The sequence below is a fragment of the Garra rufa genome, unplaced genomic scaffold (genome assembly GCF_049309525.1).
Source record: "Garra rufa unplaced genomic scaffold, GarRuf1.0 hap1_unplaced_002, whole genome shotgun sequence".
NCBI lineage: Eukaryota > Metazoa > Chordata > Actinopteri > Cypriniformes > Cyprinidae > Garra > Garra rufa.
Window position 1 is genome coordinate 8,227,633 of NW_027394277.1, and position 17,500 is coordinate 8,245,132.

Genomic DNA, 17,500 nt, shown 5'->3' on the forward strand with positions numbered 1-17,500 from the left:
CTTACAGCACCTGGTATTCCCAGGCGGTCTCCCATCTAAGTACTAACCAGGCCCGACGCTGCTTTGCTTCCGAGATCAGACGAGATCGGGCGCTCTCAGCGCAGTATGGCCGTAAGCGAGTACTGCTCCAAAAAGTGGGCTATTTATAGATCAGCCTCCGTAAAAGCCATCATATTATATAAATAGTGAAGAAAAGGCAAAAGTTTACAGCACCTGGTATTCCCAGGCGGTCTCCCATCCAGAGTTACAACATTAAAATGGGGTCAGAATTAACTGTGAGAGATGACTAGTGGTTAAAAGAATGAGACATAAAAGAAGATTGGTTTAAATAGATTTGGTTTTTATACAAGGTTCACATAAAAGACTTTAAAACAACACGATAAAACTAGGTAAATGCTGTTAAAAGAATACAGTTCATTTGTCCATACCCTAAAAACAGTCCAAGAATCCCAGTGTGTTGATAAGTCCAATGTGAGTGTCCACCATTGTATATACAATCCACAGAAAGTGTAATCCAAAGTTTGCAGGTGGTGAATGGAAAGGTGAGCTCTAAAATTAGCAACTCCTTAATCCAACAGTTTGGTGACTTTTTTTGTCATGCTGCTCTCTTATACAGTTGTACTTCCTGCTTCCTGTCATGTGTCTAGTCACATGGCAGGCCAACCATCCATTTATTAAAGACACACACACACTTAAAATGTTAAGAGTAATAAAATGGCCTAAAAAACATGTAAAACACTTAACACTCTATAATACATTTAAATGATTGTAATAAATAGAGCGGTAAAACACGTCTTTCTAAAAGCCAGCATATTATATAAATAGTGAAGAAAAGGCAAAAGCTTGCAGCACCTGGTATTCCCAGGCGGTCTCCCATCCAAGTACTAACCAGGCCCGACGCTGCTTTGCTTCCGAGATCAGACGAGATCGGGCGGTCTCAGCGCAGTATGGCCGTAAGCGAGGGCTGCTCCAAAAAGTGGCCTATTTAAAGATCAGCCTCCGTAAAAGCCAGCATATTATATAAATAGTGAAGAAAAGGCAAAAGCTTACAGCACCTTGTATTCCCAGGCAGTCTCCCATCCAAGTACTAACCAGGCCCGACGCTGCTTTGCTTCCGAGATCAGACGAGATAGGGCGGTCTCAGTGCAGTATGGCCGTAAGCGAGGGCTGCTCCAAAAAGTGGGCTATTTAAAGATCAGCCTCCGTAAAAGCCAGCATATTATATAAATAGTGAAGAAAAGGCAAAAGCTTACAGCACCTGGTATTCCCAGGCGGTCTCCCATCTAAGTACTAACCAGGCCCGACGCTGCTTTGCTTCCGAGATCAGACGATATCGGGCGCTCTCAGCGCAGTATGGCCGTAAGCGAGTACTGCTCCAAAAAGTGGGCTATTTATAGATCAGCCTCCGTAAAAGCCATCATATTATATAAATAGTGAAGAAAAGGCAAAAGCTTACAGCACCTGGTATTCCCAGGCGGTCTCCCATCCAGAGTTACAACATTAAAATGGGGTCAGAATTAACTGTGAGAGATGACTAGTGGTTAAAAGAATGAGACATAAAAGAAGATTGGTTTAAATAGATTTGGTTTTTATACAAGGTTCACATAAAAGACTTTAAAACAACATGATAAAACTAGGTAAATGCTGTTAAAAGAATACAGTTCATTTGTCCATACCCTAAAAACAGTCCAAGAATCCCAGTGTGTTGATAAGTCCAATGTGAGTGTCCACCATTGTATATACAATCCACAGAAAGTGTAATCCAAAGTTTGCAGGTGGTGAATGGAAAGGTGAGCTCTAAAATTAGCAAACTCCTTAATCCAACAGTTTGGTGACTGTCCTTTGTTTGTCATGCTGCTCTCTTATACAGTTGTACTTCCTGCTTCCTGTCATGTGTCTAGTCACATGGCAGGCCAACCATCCATTTATTTAAGACACACACACACTTAAAATGTTAAGAGCAATAAAATGGCCTAAAAAAACATGTAAAACACTTAACACTCTATAATACATTTAAATGATTGTAATAAATAGAGCGGTAAAACACGTCTTTCTAAAAGCCAGCATATTATATAAATAGTGAAGAAAAGGCAAAAGCTTACAGCACCTGGTATTCCCAGGCGGTCTCCCATCCAGAGTTACAAGATTAAAATGGGGTCAGATTTAACTGTGAGAGATGACTAGTGGTTAAAAGAATGAGACATAAAAGAAGATTGGTTTAAATAGATTTGGTTTATATACAAGGTTCACATAAAAGACTTTAAAACAACACGATAAAACTAGGTAAATGCTGTTAAAAGAATACAGTTCATTTGTCCATACCCTAAAAACAGTCCAAGAATCCTAGTGTGTTGATAAGTCCAATGTGAGTGTCCACCATTGTATATACAATCCACAGAAAGTGTAATCCAAAGTTTGCAGGTGGTGAATGGAAAGGTGAGCTCTAAAATTAGCAAACTCCTTAATCCAACAGTTTGGTGACTGTCCTTTGTTTGTCATGCTGCTCTCTTATACAGTTGTACTTCCTGCTTCCTGTCATGTGTCTAGTCACATGGCAGGCCAACCATCCATTTATTTAAGACACACACACACTTAAAATGTTAAGAGCAATAAAATGGCCTAAAAAAACATGTAAAACACTTAACACTCTATAATACATTTAAATGATTGTAATAAATAGAGCGGTAAAACACGTCTTTCTAAAAGCCAGCATATTATATAAATAGTGAAGAAAAGGCAAAAGCTTACAGCACCTGGTATTCCCAGGCGTTCTCCCATCCAAGTACTAACCAGGCCCGACGCTGCTTTGCTTCCGAGATCAGACGAGATCGGGCGGTCTCAGCGCAGTATGGCCGTAAGCGAGGGCTGCTCCAAAAAGTGGGCTATTTAAAGATCAGCCTCCGTAAAAGCCAGCATATTATATAAATAGTGAAGAAAAGGCAAAAGCTTACAGCACCTGGTATTCCCAGGCGGTCTCCCATCTAAGTACTAACCAGGCCCGACGCTGCTTTGCTTCCGAGATCAGACGAGATCGGGCGCTCTCAGCGCAGTATGGCCGTAAGCGAGTACTGCTCCAAAAAGTGGGCTATTTATAGATCAGCCTCCGTAAAAGCCATCATATTATATAAATAGTGAAGAAAAGGCAAAAGTTTACAGCACCTGGTATTCCCAGGCGGTCTCCCATCCAGAGTTACAACATTAAAATGGGGTCAGAATTAACTGTGAGAGATGACTAGTGGTTAAAAGAATGAGACATAAAAGAAGATTGGTTTAAATAGATTTGGTTTTTATACAAGGTTCACATAAAAGACTTTAAAACAACACGATAAAACTAGGTAAATGCTGTTAAAAGAATACAGTTCATTTGTCCATACCCTAAAAACAGTCCAAGAATCCCAGTGTGTTGATAAGTCCAATGTGAGTGTCCACCATTGTATATACAATCCACAGAAAGTGTAATCCAAAGTTTGCAGGTGGTGAATGGAAAGGTGAGCTCTAAAATTAGCAACTCCTTAATCCAACAGTTTGGTGACTTTTTTTGTCATGCTGCTCTCTTATACAGTTGTACTTCCTGCTTCCTGTCATGTGTCTAGTCACATGGCAGGCCAACCATCCATTTATTAAAGACACACACACACTTAAAATGTTAAGAGTAATAAAATGGCCTAAAAAACATGTAAAACACTTAACACTCTATAATACATTTAAATGATTGTAATAAATAGAGCGGTAAAACACGTCTTTCTAAAAGCCAGCATATTATATAAATAGTGAAGAAAAGGCAAAAGCTTGCAGCACCTGGTATTCCCAGGCGGTCTCCCATCCAAGTACTAACCAGGCCCGACGCTGCTTTGCTTCCGAGATCAGACGAGATCGGGCGGTCTCAGCGCAGTATGGCCGTAAGCGAGGGCTGCTCCAAAAAGTGGCCTATTTAAAGATCAGCCTCCGTAAAAGCCAGCATATTATATAAATAGTGAAGAAAAGGCAAAAGCTTACAGCACCTTGTATTCCCAGGCGGTCTCCCATCCAAGTACTAACCAGGCCCGACGCTGCTTTGCTTCCGAGATCAGACGAGATAGGGCGGTCTCAGTGCAGTATGGCCGTAAGCGAGGGCTGCTCCAAAAAGTGGGCTATTTAAAGATCAGCCTCCGTAAAAGCCAGCATATTATATAAATAGTGAAGAAAAGGCAAAAGCTTACAGCACCTGGTATTCCCAGGCGGTCTCCCATCTAAGTACTAACCAGGCCCGACGCTGCTTTGCTTCCGAGATCAGACGAGATCGGGCGCTCTCAGCGCAGTATGGCCGTAAGCGAGTACTGCTCCAAAAAGTGGGCTATTTATAGATCAGCCTCCGTAAAAGCCATCATATTATATAAATAGTGAAGAAAAGGCAAAAGCTTACAGCACCTGGTATTCCCAGGCGGTCTCCCATCCAGAGTTACAACATTAAAATGGGGTCAGAATTAACTGTGAGAGATGACTAGTGGTTAAAAGAATGAGACATAAAAGAAGATTGGTTTAAATAGATTTGGTTTTTATACAAGGTTCACATAAAAGACTTTAAAACAACATGATAAAACTAGGTAAATGCTGTTAAAAGAATACAGTTCATTTGTCCATACCCTAAAAACAGTCCAAGAATCCCAGTGTGTTGATAAGTCCAATGTGAGTGTCCACCATTGTATATACAATCCACAGAAAGTGTAATCCAAAGTTTGCAGGTGGTGAATGGAAAGGTGAGCTCTAAAATTAGCAAACTCCTTAATCCAACAGTTTGGTGACTGTCCTTTGTTTGTCATGCTGCTCTCTTATACAGTTGTACTTCCTGCTTCCTGTCATGTGTCTAGTCACATGGCAGGCCAACCATCCATTTATTTAAGACACACACACACTTAAAATGTTAAGAGCAATAAAATGGCCTAAAAAAACATGTAAAACACTTAACACTCTATAATACATTTAAATGATTGTAATAAATAGAGCGGTAAAACACGTCTTTCTAAAAGCCAGCATATTATATAAATAGTGAAGAAAAGGCAAAAGCTTACAGCACCTGGTATTCCCAGGCGGTCTCCCATCCAGAGTTACAAGATTAAAATGGGGTCAGATTTAACTGTGAGAGATGACTAGTGGTTAAAAGAATGAGACATAAAAGAAGATTGGTTTAAATAGATTTGGTTTATATACAAGGTTCACATAAAAGACTTTAAAACAACACGATAAAACTAGGTAAATGCTGTTAAAAGAATACAGTTCATTTGTCCATACCCTAAAAACAGTCCAAGAATCCTAGTGTGTTGATAAGTCCAATGTGAGTGTCCACCATTGTATATACAATCCACAGAAAGTGTAATCCAAAGTTTGCAGGTGGTGAATGGAAAGGTGAGCTCTAAAATTAGCAAACTCCTTAATCCAACAGTTTGGTGACTGTCCTTTGTTTGTCATGCTGCTCTCTTATACAGTTGTACTTCCTGCTTCCTGTCATGTGTCTAGTCACATGGCAGGCCAACCATCCATTTATTTAAGACACACACACACTTAAAATGTTAAGAGCAATAAAATGGCCTAAAAAAACATGTAAAACACTTAACACTCCATAATACATTTAAATGATTGTAATAAATAGAGCGGTAAAACACGTCTTTCTAAAAGCCAGCATATTATATAAATAGTGAAGAAAAGGCAAAAGCTTACAGCACCTGGTATTCCCAGGCGGTCTCCCATCCAGAGTTACAAGATTAAAATGGGGTCAGATTTAACTGTGAGAGATGACTAGTGGTTAAAAGAATGAGACATAAAAGAAGATTGGTTTAAATAGATTTGGTTTATATACAAGGTTCACATAAAAGACTTTAAAACAACACGATAAAACTAGGTAAATGCTGTTAAAAGAATACAGTTCATTTGTCCATACCCTAAAGACAGTCCAAGAATCCCAGTGTGTTGATAAGTCCAATGTGAGTGTCCACCATTGTATATACAATCCACAGAAAGTGTAATCCAAAGTTTGCAGGTGGTGAATGGAAAGGTGAGCTCTAAAATTAGCAACTCCTTAATCCAACAGTTTGGTGACTTTTTTTGTCATGCTGCTCTCTTATACAGTTGTACTTCCTGCTTCCTGTCATGTGTCTAGTCACATGGCAGGCCAACCATCCATTTATTAAAGACACACACACACACTTAAAATGTTAAGAGTAATAAAATGGCCTAAAAAACATGTAAAACACTTAACACTCTATAATACATTTAAATGATTGTAATAAATAGAGCGGTAAAACACGTCTTTCTAAAAGCCAGCATATTATATAAATAGTGAAGAAAAGGCAAAAGCTTACAGCACCTGGTATTCCCAGGCGGTCTCCCATCCAAGTACTAAGCAGGCCCGACGCTGCTTAGCTTCCGAGATCAGACGAGATCGGGCGCTCTTTTTTTTTTTTTTTTTTTTTTTTTTTTTTTCTCTTTTTTCTAAGCAGGCCCGACGCTGCTTAGCTTCCGAGATCAGACGAGATCGGGCGCTCTCAGCGCAGTATGGCCGTAAGCGAGTACTGCTCCAAAAAGTGGGCTATTTATAGATCAGCCTCCGTAAAAGCCATCATATTATATAAATAGTGAAGAAAAGGCAAAAGCTTACAGCACCTGGTATTCCCAGGCGGTCTCCCATCCAGAGTTACAACATTAAAATGGGGTCAGAATTAACTGTGAGAGATGACTAGTGGTTAAAAGAATGAGACATAAAAGAAGATTGGTTTAAATAGATTTGGTTTATATACAAGGTTCACATAAAAGACTTTAAAACAACACGATAAAACTAGGTAAATGCTGTTAAAAGAATACAGTTCATTTGTCCATACCCTAAAAACAGTCCAAGAATCCTAGTGTGTTGATAAGTCCAATGTGAGTGTCCACCATTGTATATACAATCCACAGAAAGTGTAATCCAAAGTTTGCAGGTGGTGAATGGAAAGGTGAGCTCTAAAATTAGCAACTCCTCAATCCAACAGTTTGGTGACTGTCCTTTGTTTGTCATGCTGCTCTCTTATACAGTTGTACTTCCTGCTTCCTGTCATGTGTCTAGTCACATGGCAGGCCAACCATCCATTTTTTAAAGACACACACTCACTTAAAATGTTAAGAGTAATAAAATGGCCTAAAAAACATGTAAAACACTTAAAACTCTATAATACATTTAAATGATTGTAATAAATAGAGCGGTAAAACACGTCTTTCTAAAAGCCAGCATATTATATAAATAGTGAAGAAAAGGCAAAAGCTTACAGCACCTGGTATTCCCAGGCGGTCTCCCATCCAAGTACTAAGCAGGCCCGACGCTGCTTAGCTTCCGAGATCAGACGAGATCGGGCGCTCTCAGCGCGGTATGGCCGTAAGCGAGGGCTGCTCCAAAAAGTGGGCCATTTAAAGATCAGCCTCCGTAAAAGCCAGCATATTATATAAATAGTGAAGAAAAGGCAAAAGCTTACAGCACCTGGTATTGCCAGGCGGTCTCCCATCCAAGTGTAACAATCGGCCTTATCAGCCGAGTTACAAGACTAAAATGGGGTCAGATTTAACTGTGAGAGATGACTAGTGGTTAAAAGAATGAGACATAAAAGAAGATTGGTTTAAATAGATTTGGTTTATTTACAAGGTTCACATAAAAGACTTTAAAACAACACGATAAAACGAGGTAAACGCTGTTAAAAGAATACAGTTCATTTGTCCATACCCTAAAAACAGTCCAAGAATCCCAGTGTGTTGATAAGTCCAATGTGAGTGTCCACCGGTGTATATACAATCCACAGAAAGTGTAATCCAAAGTTTGCAGGTGGTGAATGGAAAGGTGAGCTCTAAAATTAGCAACTCCTCAATCCAACAGTTTGGTGACTGTCCTTTGTTTGTCATGCTGCTCTCTTATACAGTTGTACTTCCTGCTTCCTGTCATGTGTCTAGTCACATGGCAGGCCAACCATCCATTTTTTAAAGACACACACTCACTTAAAATGTTAAGAGTAATAAAATGGCCTAAAAAACATGTAAAACACTTAAAACTCTATAATACATTTAAATGATTGTAATAAATAGAGCGGTAAAACACGTCTTTCTAAAAGCCAGCATATTATATAAATAGTGAAGAAAAGGCAAAAGCTTACAGCACCTGGTATTCCCAGGCGGTCTCCCATCCAAGTACTAAGCAGGCCCGACGCTGCTTAGCTTCCGAGATCAGACGAGATCGGGCGCTCTCAGCGCGGTATGGCCGTAAGCGAGGGCTGCTCCAAAAAGTGGGCTATTTAAAGATCAGCCTCCGTAAAAGCCAGCATATTATATAAATAGTGAAGAAAAGGCAAAAGCTTACAGCACCTGGTATTCCCAGGCAGTCTCCCATCCAAGTACTAAGCAGGCCCGACGCTGCTTAGCTTCCGAGATCAGACGAGATCGGGCGCTCTCAGCGCGGTATGGCCGTAAGCGAGGGCTGCTCCAAAAAGTGGGCTATTTAAAGATCAGCCTCCGTAAAAGCCAGCATATTATATAAATAGTGAAGAAAAGGCAAAAGCTTACAGCACCTGGTATTCCCAGGCGGTCTCCCATCCAAGTGTAACAATCGGCCTTATCAGCCGAGTTACAAGACTAAAATGGGATCAGATTTAACTGTGAGAGATGACTAGTGGTTAAAAGAATGAGACATAAAAGAAGATTGGTTTAAATAGATTTGGTTTATTTACAAGGTTCACATAAAAGACTTTAAAACAACACGATAAAACGAGGTAAACGCTGTTAAAAGAATACAGTTCATTTGTCCATACCCTAAAAACAGTCCAAGAATCCCAGTGTGTTGATAAGTCCAATGTGAGTGTCCACCGGTGTATATACAATCCACAGAAAGTGTAATCCAAAGTTTGCAGGTGGTGAATGGAAAGGTGAGCTCTAAAATTAGCAACTCCTCAATCCAACAGTTTGGTGACTGTCCTTTGTTTGTCATGCTGCTCTCTTATACAGTTGTACTTCCTGCTTCCTGTCATGTGTCTAGTCACATGGCAGGCCAACCATCCATTTTTTAAAGACACACACTCACTTAAAATGTTAAGAGTAATAAAATGGCCTAAAAAACATGTAAAACACTTAAAACTCTATAATACATTTAAATGATTGTAATAAATAGAGCGGTAAAACACGTCTTTCTAAAAGCCAGCATATTATATAAATAGTGAAGAAAAGGCAAAAGCTTACAGCACCTGGTATTCCCAGGCGGTCTCCCATCCAAGTACTAAGCAGGCCCGACGCTGCTTAGCTTCCGAGATCAGACGAGATCGGGCGCTCTTTTTTTTTTTTTTTTTTTTTTTTTTTTTTTCTTTTTTTTCTAAGCAGGCCCGACGCTGCTTAGCTTCCGAGATCAGACGAGATCGGGCGCTCTTTTTTTTTTTTTTTTTTTTTTTATTTTTTTTTTTTTTATTATTATTATACAAGTTTAAAATTCATTACATGAATGAAATAAAAATGACAATTAAATTACATTTGAGCATATACAATTCATCATCCACAAAATACATCAAAATCAAAACATCAATTTTCTGGCATTTCAATCCCATTTCCTTTTAACACTTCCTCCACTTGTTTTGAAAATATTTTGTAAAACAGCATCTCTTTTTTTTCCATTTTAAAATAATTCCACAGTGTTAAAATGTACTCCTCAACCTTACATTTAAATAATCTCCACAGATCTAATACACACCCTTTACTCTTTCCTAAATTCCTCCTTTTCCATATAGCACTTTTCGCCAAAACCAATAACAACTCTATCACTTTTTTATTCTTGCATTTTTCCTTCACTCCCAAAATTAAAGTTTGATTCCAGTCACTCTCTTCTTTCCCATCCCTTAAACTCTTAATCATTTTCTTTAACATTTGAAAAAATGTTTCCAATTTTTCACAAAATAAAAACAAATGTAGAATACCTTCATCCTGTTTTTTACATATTTTACAAATGGCATCACTTTCCTTCCCCATTATACAAAGCCTCATTTCCGAAAAAATCACATTATGTCTGATAAAATAGTCTAGACACTCCAAATCTGTACTTCCAATCCCACTTCTTATATTCTTCCAAATATCATTCTCTTCAATTCCATTAAAATGTCTCAACCACATTTGATTTGCATTGGGTTTCTTAAAAATATATTTTTTAAGACATTGATAAAACATCCTTACATTACACAATCTCAAATCCACCATTTTGTCTTCCATTTTCATATACACATCAACTTTGCTTTCTGTTTCTTCTCTTTTTTAATTTCTTCCAACCACTCTTTTGGTACTGCACTTTTAACTTCATCATATTGTTTTTCCAGACTAGCCACACTATATTCTTCTTTTTCTTCTTCCATAGCATCTATGATCACTTGTAACGGCAAAAATCCATCTTTAAATTCATACAACACATCTTTGACTTGCCTTATCCCTACTTCCCACCATTTCTTAAAAAATAAAATTTGTCCATTAAAAACAATGTTACTGTTCAAGAAAATAGGTTGATTGAGGACCGTTTTTCTCCCAAATGGCTTAAAATCAATCTCCTTGAGAAAAAACCCCCAAGCAACTAAAACCTCTTTATAAAAATTTGGTATCCCCTCCATCATCCAATTTTTGAGTTTCATCCATAAAATGTTATCATTTAAAAATACATTCCCACATTTTGCTAAAAAATGTTTCATTGTAATTTTCCAATCTCCCTTTTTATCCATGTCCAAATATTTTTTAACCACCTTCACTCTCATACTTTTCTTTTTTAATTCTATATCAACAAGTCCCAACCCTCCCTCTTCTGGCCTTCCAATGAGTGTGTGGTATGCTATTCTTGGGGGTTTTTTCTCCCATATAAAATCCATAATATATTCTTTTACTCTTTTTTCCACCCATTTTGGCATTGAAACCACTGATAAAATGTACCACATTTTGGTTAACATTAAAACGTTCGCTATTAAAACCTTCCCTTTCAAATTCAAAATTCTTTTTTGCCAAAAATTCAATCTGTTTTTCATTGCACCTATAACCTCTTCCCACATTCTGTCTGTTGCACTCTTCTCATCTTTACCTAGCGTTACTCCTAAAATCTTCATTTCTTGTACTTCTTTAAAACCCAGAACCTCTTTTAAATCAGACACTTCTCCAAATCTCATATAAACAGTTTTTTCCGCATTTACTTTTGCTCCTGTACCTTTACAAAACCTTGTCACCCTTTCCATTACATTTTCAACACTTTTATAATCTTCCACAATTAGTGTAGTGTCATCTGCATATTGAAATACTTTTGTTTCTTCTAGTCCCTCCTCAATTTTTATCCCTTTTATTTCTTTATCTTTTTGAATTAACATCCCTAGTGGTTCTGCTATCAGCGTATATAGCTGTGCTGATAATGGACATCCTTGTCTAATGGATCTTGTGACATTAAAAGGATTGGTTAAAAAGCCGTTACATTTTACTCTTGTCATTATATTTCTATATAAAATCCTTAACCACTCTTTAAAATTCTCCCCAAAACCAAAATGATCTAAAATCGAAAATAAAAACTCATGCTCCACTCTATCGAAAGCCTTCTCGAAGTCTAGGCTAATTATATATCCTTTCCTATTATTTTCCTTTAAAATACTCATTATGTCTCGTATACCACTTGTTGTATCCGCTATATCCCTCCCTGTCACCCCGTAGGCCTGGTTTGTCTCAATTATTTTTGGTAAGACATTCTTCAATCTACTTGATAAAATTTTAGCTAAAATCTTCAAATCTGCATTCAACATTGTAATCGGCCTATAATTCTTCAAACTCTTATTATCACCTTTTCTTTTATAAATCAACTTCATTAGTCCCATACTCATTCTTTGATCCAGCTCTTTTTTCTTAAATATTTCATCATACACTTCTTTTAAGATCTTACTTATTTCCTTCTTAAAAATCTTATAAAATTCATTCACTATTCCATCTATTCCCGGACTTTTGTTACTTTTTAGACTTTCTATCGCTTGTATTATCTCTTCTTCCTTTATTTCCTCGTCACAGTCTTTTTTGTCTTCTTCTTCTACTCTCGCTTTGATATGTTGCAGTAAGTAATTTTTGTTTTCCTCTTCTATACCTTCCTCTCTAAACAAGTCTTCATAAAAAATCCTTACTTCATTTAAGAGTAACTCTGTTCCTATTATGGACTCTTCATCTTTGTTTTTTAGTTCTTTTATTGTATCTGCCCTTCCCCTTCTTCTTTCTAGGTCAAAAAAAAATTTAGTACATTTTTCCCCTTCTATTGTGTATCTAGCTTTGCTCCTTAGTCTTGCCCCTTGACATTTTTCCTCTTCCATTTTCTTAAGCTTCTCTTCTAACTCTACTATTTTTTGAATATCCATTACCTTTTCCTTTGTTTCTTTTCTTAAACTTTCTCTAATTCCCTGTTCTTTAGCATTTTTGGCTTTTCTCATACCTTTACTAAATTCAATTGAATACTTCTTTATTTCATATTTTACATTTTCCCACCATATTCGTTTGTCTTCCCCATACATGCCATCCTTCTTTTCCTGTTCCATTAAATCATATATTCCCAATTTGTAATTCTCATCTTTTAAAATTCCAGAATTTAAAATCCACACCCCTGGTCCTTTATCCTCCTTGTTAAAATCTATTTTCCACCTTATCATCTTGTGATCACTAAAACTAGTGTCACTATAAACAATATCATCAATAAAATAATCTATATCCCTTGTACTTAAAATAAAATCAATTCTCGTTTGATTCAAAAAGTTACCAACCAAGCTCCTTCTAGTAAATTCTTTTTTGTTTTCATGTCTCTCCCTCCACACATCAGTCATGTTTCTTTCTTCCATTAAAGATACCAGCTCTTTTCTTCCCATGTCTGTTCTAAAAACCATTCCCTCCGCTATATCTCTTTTACTAAACACAGTGTTAAAATCTCCTACAATTATTACTGACTTCCATTTATCTATTATTCCTCTAATGTTTTCAAAAAACTCCCTTTTTTCTTTCTCTTCTGTTGGCGCATGAACATTCATTAAAATAAACTCTTTTTCCCCGTGACTTATTTCAACAGCATTACATTTTCCTTTTCCATCATTATATATTTCTTTCACTTTGCAGTCAATATCATTTCTTATTAAAATCGCCACTCCACTTCCTAACTTTACATCTCCATTACTATAAAACATTTCACCATTCCACATCTTTTTGACATTGTCAATTACCTCCTTTTTCCAGTTCGTTTCCTGAAATACAATAATGTCTTCTTTCTTGCATAGTTCTAGAGTATTTTTCAGTTTGTTCATATTCATTAATCCTCTTGCATTCCAGCATACAAAATTTAAAACCATACTGTACAAAAATAAATAATTAAAAACAGTCATTCTTGATTATCTTCTCCATCTTCCCCACTCAACACCTCAATTTTATTCTCTGAATACTTAAGTCTTTTCCTTTTTGCCATTTCCAAATTAGGTATTACCTTCAGTTGTTTTCTCCGTGGCATTATTCCCAGTCCTCTGTCCTTTTGGTTCTTTATTCCTTCCTCTCCTGTCAGTTCTACTACAATCAGTTCTCCTCCCCTTGATAGTGTTTCTTCCGCTGATTTCTCTTCCTCCATTCTTTCCTCCTGATCTTCTACTTCCTGTTGCTCTTCTTTTTCTTGTTCTTTACTAGTCCCATGTCCCTCTCTTCCAGTTATCTCGTACTGCTCTTCCTCTTCGTTTGTTTCTTGGGTTTCTGTAGTGTTGTTATGCATCTGCCCGTTCATTTGTTGCTCCTCCTCTTCCTCGTTGTTCTGCATCCAGCATTCACATTTGTTTAGCGTTTTAAAACAGTCTGGACACTTCACTGCATTGCATTCCCGTGCAAAATGACCATGCTCCTCACATTTGCGACACTTAAAGTCTGGACAATCCTTCAGGAAATGCTCCGGGCTCATACACAACCGGCAGGTTTTAACCTGCTTATTGTGTATCACCCGAAAATGCTGAGTTCCTTCTGCTGTCTCAAACCGCGTACTGTATGGGAGCGACGCCACCTCTCTTGGGAATTTAGCTTTGATGAACCTTGTTCCATCTTCAATATCCGTACCTGGATAACATCTCCTCTTCATACTTGAGACAGGGATAACTCCCCACCCCTCCAGTTTCGTTATGATGTCGTCGTCACTCAGATAGACGGGTATATGCATAAATGACACCACATACTCCCTGTCTTCCAACTTCCTCACTTCACAAATGTGTCCATTGATATCCAGTCCATTTAACAGTTCATCACAACATTCCTCAGATTCCATTGTTACCTCATATTGTTTCTGTTGTTTCGGGCGCACCGCCAAAATTCCCTTCACACCGATTTTCTTCGTTATTGCTTTAATGATACTCTCTGCATTGCCATCTCTTGTTTCACTCACATCAATAGTTATTGTTGCCTCTTTCCTGTATAGCCTCTTTGTGCTGCTTATGATCCTTTCTCGTTGTCCTAATTCAGTCCTTTGTTCTTTTGCCATCTCTATCTCTGCCGCCATTAACTTGTTGCTGCCGTGTAGTCCGTCCGAATCACTCATACTTGCGAAAAAACAACAAACACAAACCACTTCCCAGACAGCACACGGCTGCTGGTTAGTGGTTTAAAACAAAAAAACTTACTAACACAAACCAAAACTTATTTTCACTCACACTAACCAAATAAATCGAGAAGGTAAGAGTATCTCTCTTTCCAAACTGCAGTCACACACTTCCTGGTTTGCTCTAGGGCGCTCTCAGGGTGGTGTGGCCGTAAGCGAGGGCTGCTCCAAAAAGTGGGCTATTTAAAGATCAGCCTCCGTAAAAGCCAGCATATTATATAAATAGTGAAGAAAAGGCAAAAGCTTACAGCACCTGGTATTCCCAGGCGGTCTCCCATCCAAGTGTAACAATCGGCCTTATCAGCCGAGTTACAAGACTAAAATGGGATCAGATTTAACTGTGAGAGATGACTAGTGGTTAAAAGAATGAGACATAAAAGAAGATTGGTTTAAATAGATTTGGTTTATTTACAAGGTTCACATAAAAGACTTTAAAACAACACGATAAAACGAGGTAAACGCTGTTAAAAGAATACAGTTCATTTGTCCATACCCTAAAAACAGTCCAAGAATCCCAGTGTGTTGATAAGTCCAATGTGAGTGTCCACCGGTGTATATACAATCCACAGAAAGTGTAATCCAAAGTTTGCAGGTGGTGAATGGAAAGGTGAGCTCTAAAATGAGCAACTCCTCAATCCAACAGTTTGGTGACTGTCCTTTGTTTGTCATGCTGCTCTCTTATACAGTTGTACTTCCTGCTTCCTGTCATGTGTCTAGTCACATGGCAGGCCAACCATCCATTTTTTAAAGACACACACTCACTTAAAATGTTAAGAGTAATAAAATGGCCTAAAAAACATGTAAAACACTTAAAACTCTATAATACATTTAAACGATTGTAATAAATAGAGCGGTAAAACACGTCTTTCTAAAAGCCAGCATATTATATAAATAGTGAAGAAAAGGCAAAAGCTTACAGCACCTGGTATTCCCAGGCGGTCTCCCATCCAAGTACTAAGCAGGCCCGACGCTGCTTAGCTTCCGAGATCAGACGAGATCGGGCGCTCTCAGCGCGGTATGGCCGTAAGCGAGGGCTGCTCCAAAAAGTGGGCTATTTAAAGATCAGCCTCCGTAAAAGCCAGCATATTATATAAATAGTGAAGAAAAGGCAAAAGCTTACAGCACCTGGTATTCCCAGGCGGTCTCCCATCCAAGTGTAACAATCGGCCTTATCAGCCGAGTTACAAGACTAAAATGGGATCAGATTTAACTGTGAGAGATGACTAGTGGTTAAAAGAATGAGACATAAAAGAAGATTGGTTTAAATAGATTTGGTTTATTTACAAGGTTCACATAAAAGACTTTAAAACAACACGATAAAACGAGGTAAACGCTGTTAAAAGAATACAGTTCATTTGTCCATACCCTAAAAACAGTCCAAGAATCCCAGTGTGTTGATAAGTCCAATGTGAGTGTCCACCGGTGTATATACAATCCACAGAAAGTGTAATCCAAAGTTTGCAGGTGGTGAATGGAAAGGTGAGCTCTAAAATTAGCAACTCCTCAATCCAACAGTTTGGTGACTGTCCTTTGTTTGTCATGCTGCTCTCTTATACAGTTGTACTTCCTGCTTCCTGTCATGTGTCTAGTCACATGGCAGGCCAACCATCCATTTTTTAAAGACACACACTCACTTAAAATGTTAAGAGTAATAAAATGGCCTAAAAAACATGTAAAACACTTAAAACTCTATAATACATTTAAATGATTGTAATAAATAGAGCGGTAAAACATGTCTTTCTAAAAGCCAGCATATTATATAAATAGTGAAGAAAAGGCAAAAGCTTACAGCACCTGGTATTCCCAGGCGGTCTCCCATCCAAGTACTAAGCAGGCCCGACGCTGCTTAGCTTCCGAGATCAGACGAGATCGGGCGCTCTCAGCGCGGTATGGCCGTAAACGAGGGCTGCTCCAAAAAGTGGGCTATTTAAAGATCAGCCTCCGTAAAAGCCAGCATATTATATAAATAGTGAAGAAAAGGCAAAAGCTTACAGCACCTGGTATTCCCAGGCGGTCTCCCATCCAAGTACTAAGCAGGCCCGACACTGCTTAGCTCCCGAGATCAGACGAGATCGGGCGCTCTCAGCGCGGTATGGCCGTAAGCGAGGGCTGCTCCAAAAAGTGGGCTATTTAAAGATCAGCCTCCGTAAAAGCCAGCATATTATATAAATAGTGAAGAAAAGGCAAAAGCTTACAGCACCTGGTATTCCCAGGCGGTCTCCCATCCAAGTACTAAGCAGGCCCGACGCTGCTTAGCTTCCGAGATCAGACGAGATCGGGCGCTCTCAGCGCGGTATGGCCGTAAGCGAGGGCTGCTCCAAAAAGTGGGCTATTTAAAGATCAGCCTCCGTAAAAGCCAGCATATTATATAAATAGTGAAGAAAAGGCAAAAGCTTACAGCACCTGGTATTCCCAGGCGGTCTCCCATCCAAGTGTAACAATCGGCCTTATCAGCCGAGTTACAAGACTAAAATGGGATCAGATTTAACTGTGAGAGATGACTAGTGGTTAAAAGAATGAGACATAAAAGAAGATTGGTTTAAATAGATTTGGTTTATTTACAAGGTTCACATAAAAGACTTTAAAACAACACGATAAAACGAGGTAAACGCTGTTAAAAGAATACAGTTCATTTGTCCATACCCTAAAAACAGTCCAAGAATCCCAGTGTGTTGATAAGTCCAATGTGAGTGTCCACCGGTGTATATACAATCCACAGAAAGTGTAATCCAAAGTTTGCAGGTGGTGAATGGAAAGGTGAGCTCTAAAATGAGCAACTCCTCAATCCAACAGTTTGGTGACTGTCCTTTGTTTGTCATGCTGCTCTCTTATACAGTTGTACTTCCTGCTTCCTGTCATGTGTCT

The 17,500-nt window shown here is 38.4% G+C and overlaps 14 non-coding genes and 2 pseudogenes across 14 annotated transcripts in view; all 16 read right to left on the reverse strand.

Moving 5' to 3' along the window:
• Positions 1-117, reverse strand: part of LOC141306943 (5S ribosomal RNA) — a 119-nt gene extending 2 nt beyond the window's left edge. Inside the window, exon 1 of the ribosomal RNA XR_012345899.1 lies at positions 1-117. This exon is cut by the window's left edge and continues 2 nt beyond it. This is a non-coding gene — a ribosomal RNA (5S ribosomal RNA).
• A 723-nt stretch (positions 118-840) lies between these two features.
• LOC141307643 (5S ribosomal RNA) lies at positions 841-959 on the reverse strand. Its single transcript, XR_012346593.1, has one exon. It is a non-coding gene; the product is annotated as a 5S ribosomal RNA (ribosomal RNA).
• Positions 960-1,043: 84 nt separating this feature from the next.
• Positions 1,044-1,162, reverse strand: LOC141307762 (5S ribosomal RNA; annotated as a pseudogene).
• Positions 1,163-1,246: 84 nt separating this feature from the next.
• On the reverse strand, positions 1,247-1,365 carry LOC141307660 (5S ribosomal RNA). The gene has a single exon (XR_012346611.1). It is a non-coding gene; the product is annotated as a 5S ribosomal RNA (ribosomal RNA).
• A 1,376-nt stretch (positions 1,366-2,741) lies between these two features.
• On the reverse strand, positions 2,742-2,860 carry LOC141307689 (5S ribosomal RNA). Its single transcript, XR_012346639.1, has one exon. It is a non-coding gene; the product is annotated as a 5S ribosomal RNA (ribosomal RNA).
• Positions 2,861-2,944: 84 nt separating this feature from the next.
• On the reverse strand, positions 2,945-3,063 carry LOC141306944 (5S ribosomal RNA). The gene has a single exon (XR_012345900.1). It is a non-coding gene; the product is annotated as a 5S ribosomal RNA (ribosomal RNA).
• A 723-nt stretch (positions 3,064-3,786) lies between these two features.
• LOC141307644 (5S ribosomal RNA) lies at positions 3,787-3,905 on the reverse strand. Its single transcript, XR_012346594.1, has one exon. It is a non-coding gene; the product is annotated as a 5S ribosomal RNA (ribosomal RNA).
• Positions 3,906-3,989: 84 nt separating this feature from the next.
• Positions 3,990-4,108, reverse strand: LOC141307755 (5S ribosomal RNA; annotated as a pseudogene).
• An 84-nt stretch (positions 4,109-4,192) lies between these two features.
• LOC141306945 (5S ribosomal RNA) lies at positions 4,193-4,311 on the reverse strand. Its single transcript, XR_012345901.1, has one exon. It is a non-coding gene; the product is annotated as a 5S ribosomal RNA (ribosomal RNA).
• A 2,957-nt stretch (positions 4,312-7,268) lies between these two features.
• On the reverse strand, positions 7,269-7,387 carry LOC141305977 (5S ribosomal RNA). The gene has a single exon (XR_012344938.1). It is a non-coding gene; the product is annotated as a 5S ribosomal RNA (ribosomal RNA).
• Positions 7,388-8,140: 753 nt separating this feature from the next.
• Positions 8,141-8,259, reverse strand: LOC141305978 (5S ribosomal RNA). Its single transcript, XR_012344939.1, has one exon. It is a non-coding gene; the product is annotated as a 5S ribosomal RNA (ribosomal RNA).
• Positions 8,260-8,343: 84 nt separating this feature from the next.
• On the reverse strand, positions 8,344-8,462 carry LOC141307166 (5S ribosomal RNA). The gene has a single exon (XR_012346120.1). It is a non-coding gene; the product is annotated as a 5S ribosomal RNA (ribosomal RNA).
• Positions 8,463-15,545: 7,083 nt separating this feature from the next.
• LOC141305979 (5S ribosomal RNA) lies at positions 15,546-15,664 on the reverse strand. Its single transcript, XR_012344940.1, has one exon. It is a non-coding gene; the product is annotated as a 5S ribosomal RNA (ribosomal RNA).
• A 753-nt stretch (positions 15,665-16,417) lies between these two features.
• On the reverse strand, positions 16,418-16,536 carry LOC141306702 (5S ribosomal RNA). Its single transcript, XR_012345659.1, has one exon. It is a non-coding gene; the product is annotated as a 5S ribosomal RNA (ribosomal RNA).
• An 84-nt stretch (positions 16,537-16,620) lies between these two features.
• On the reverse strand, positions 16,621-16,739 carry LOC141307430 (5S ribosomal RNA). The gene has a single exon (XR_012346383.1). It is a non-coding gene; the product is annotated as a 5S ribosomal RNA (ribosomal RNA).
• An 84-nt stretch (positions 16,740-16,823) lies between these two features.
• On the reverse strand, positions 16,824-16,942 carry LOC141305981 (5S ribosomal RNA). Its single transcript, XR_012344941.1, has one exon. It is a non-coding gene; the product is annotated as a 5S ribosomal RNA (ribosomal RNA).
• Between the last annotated feature and the right edge of the window lie 558 nt (positions 16,943-17,500).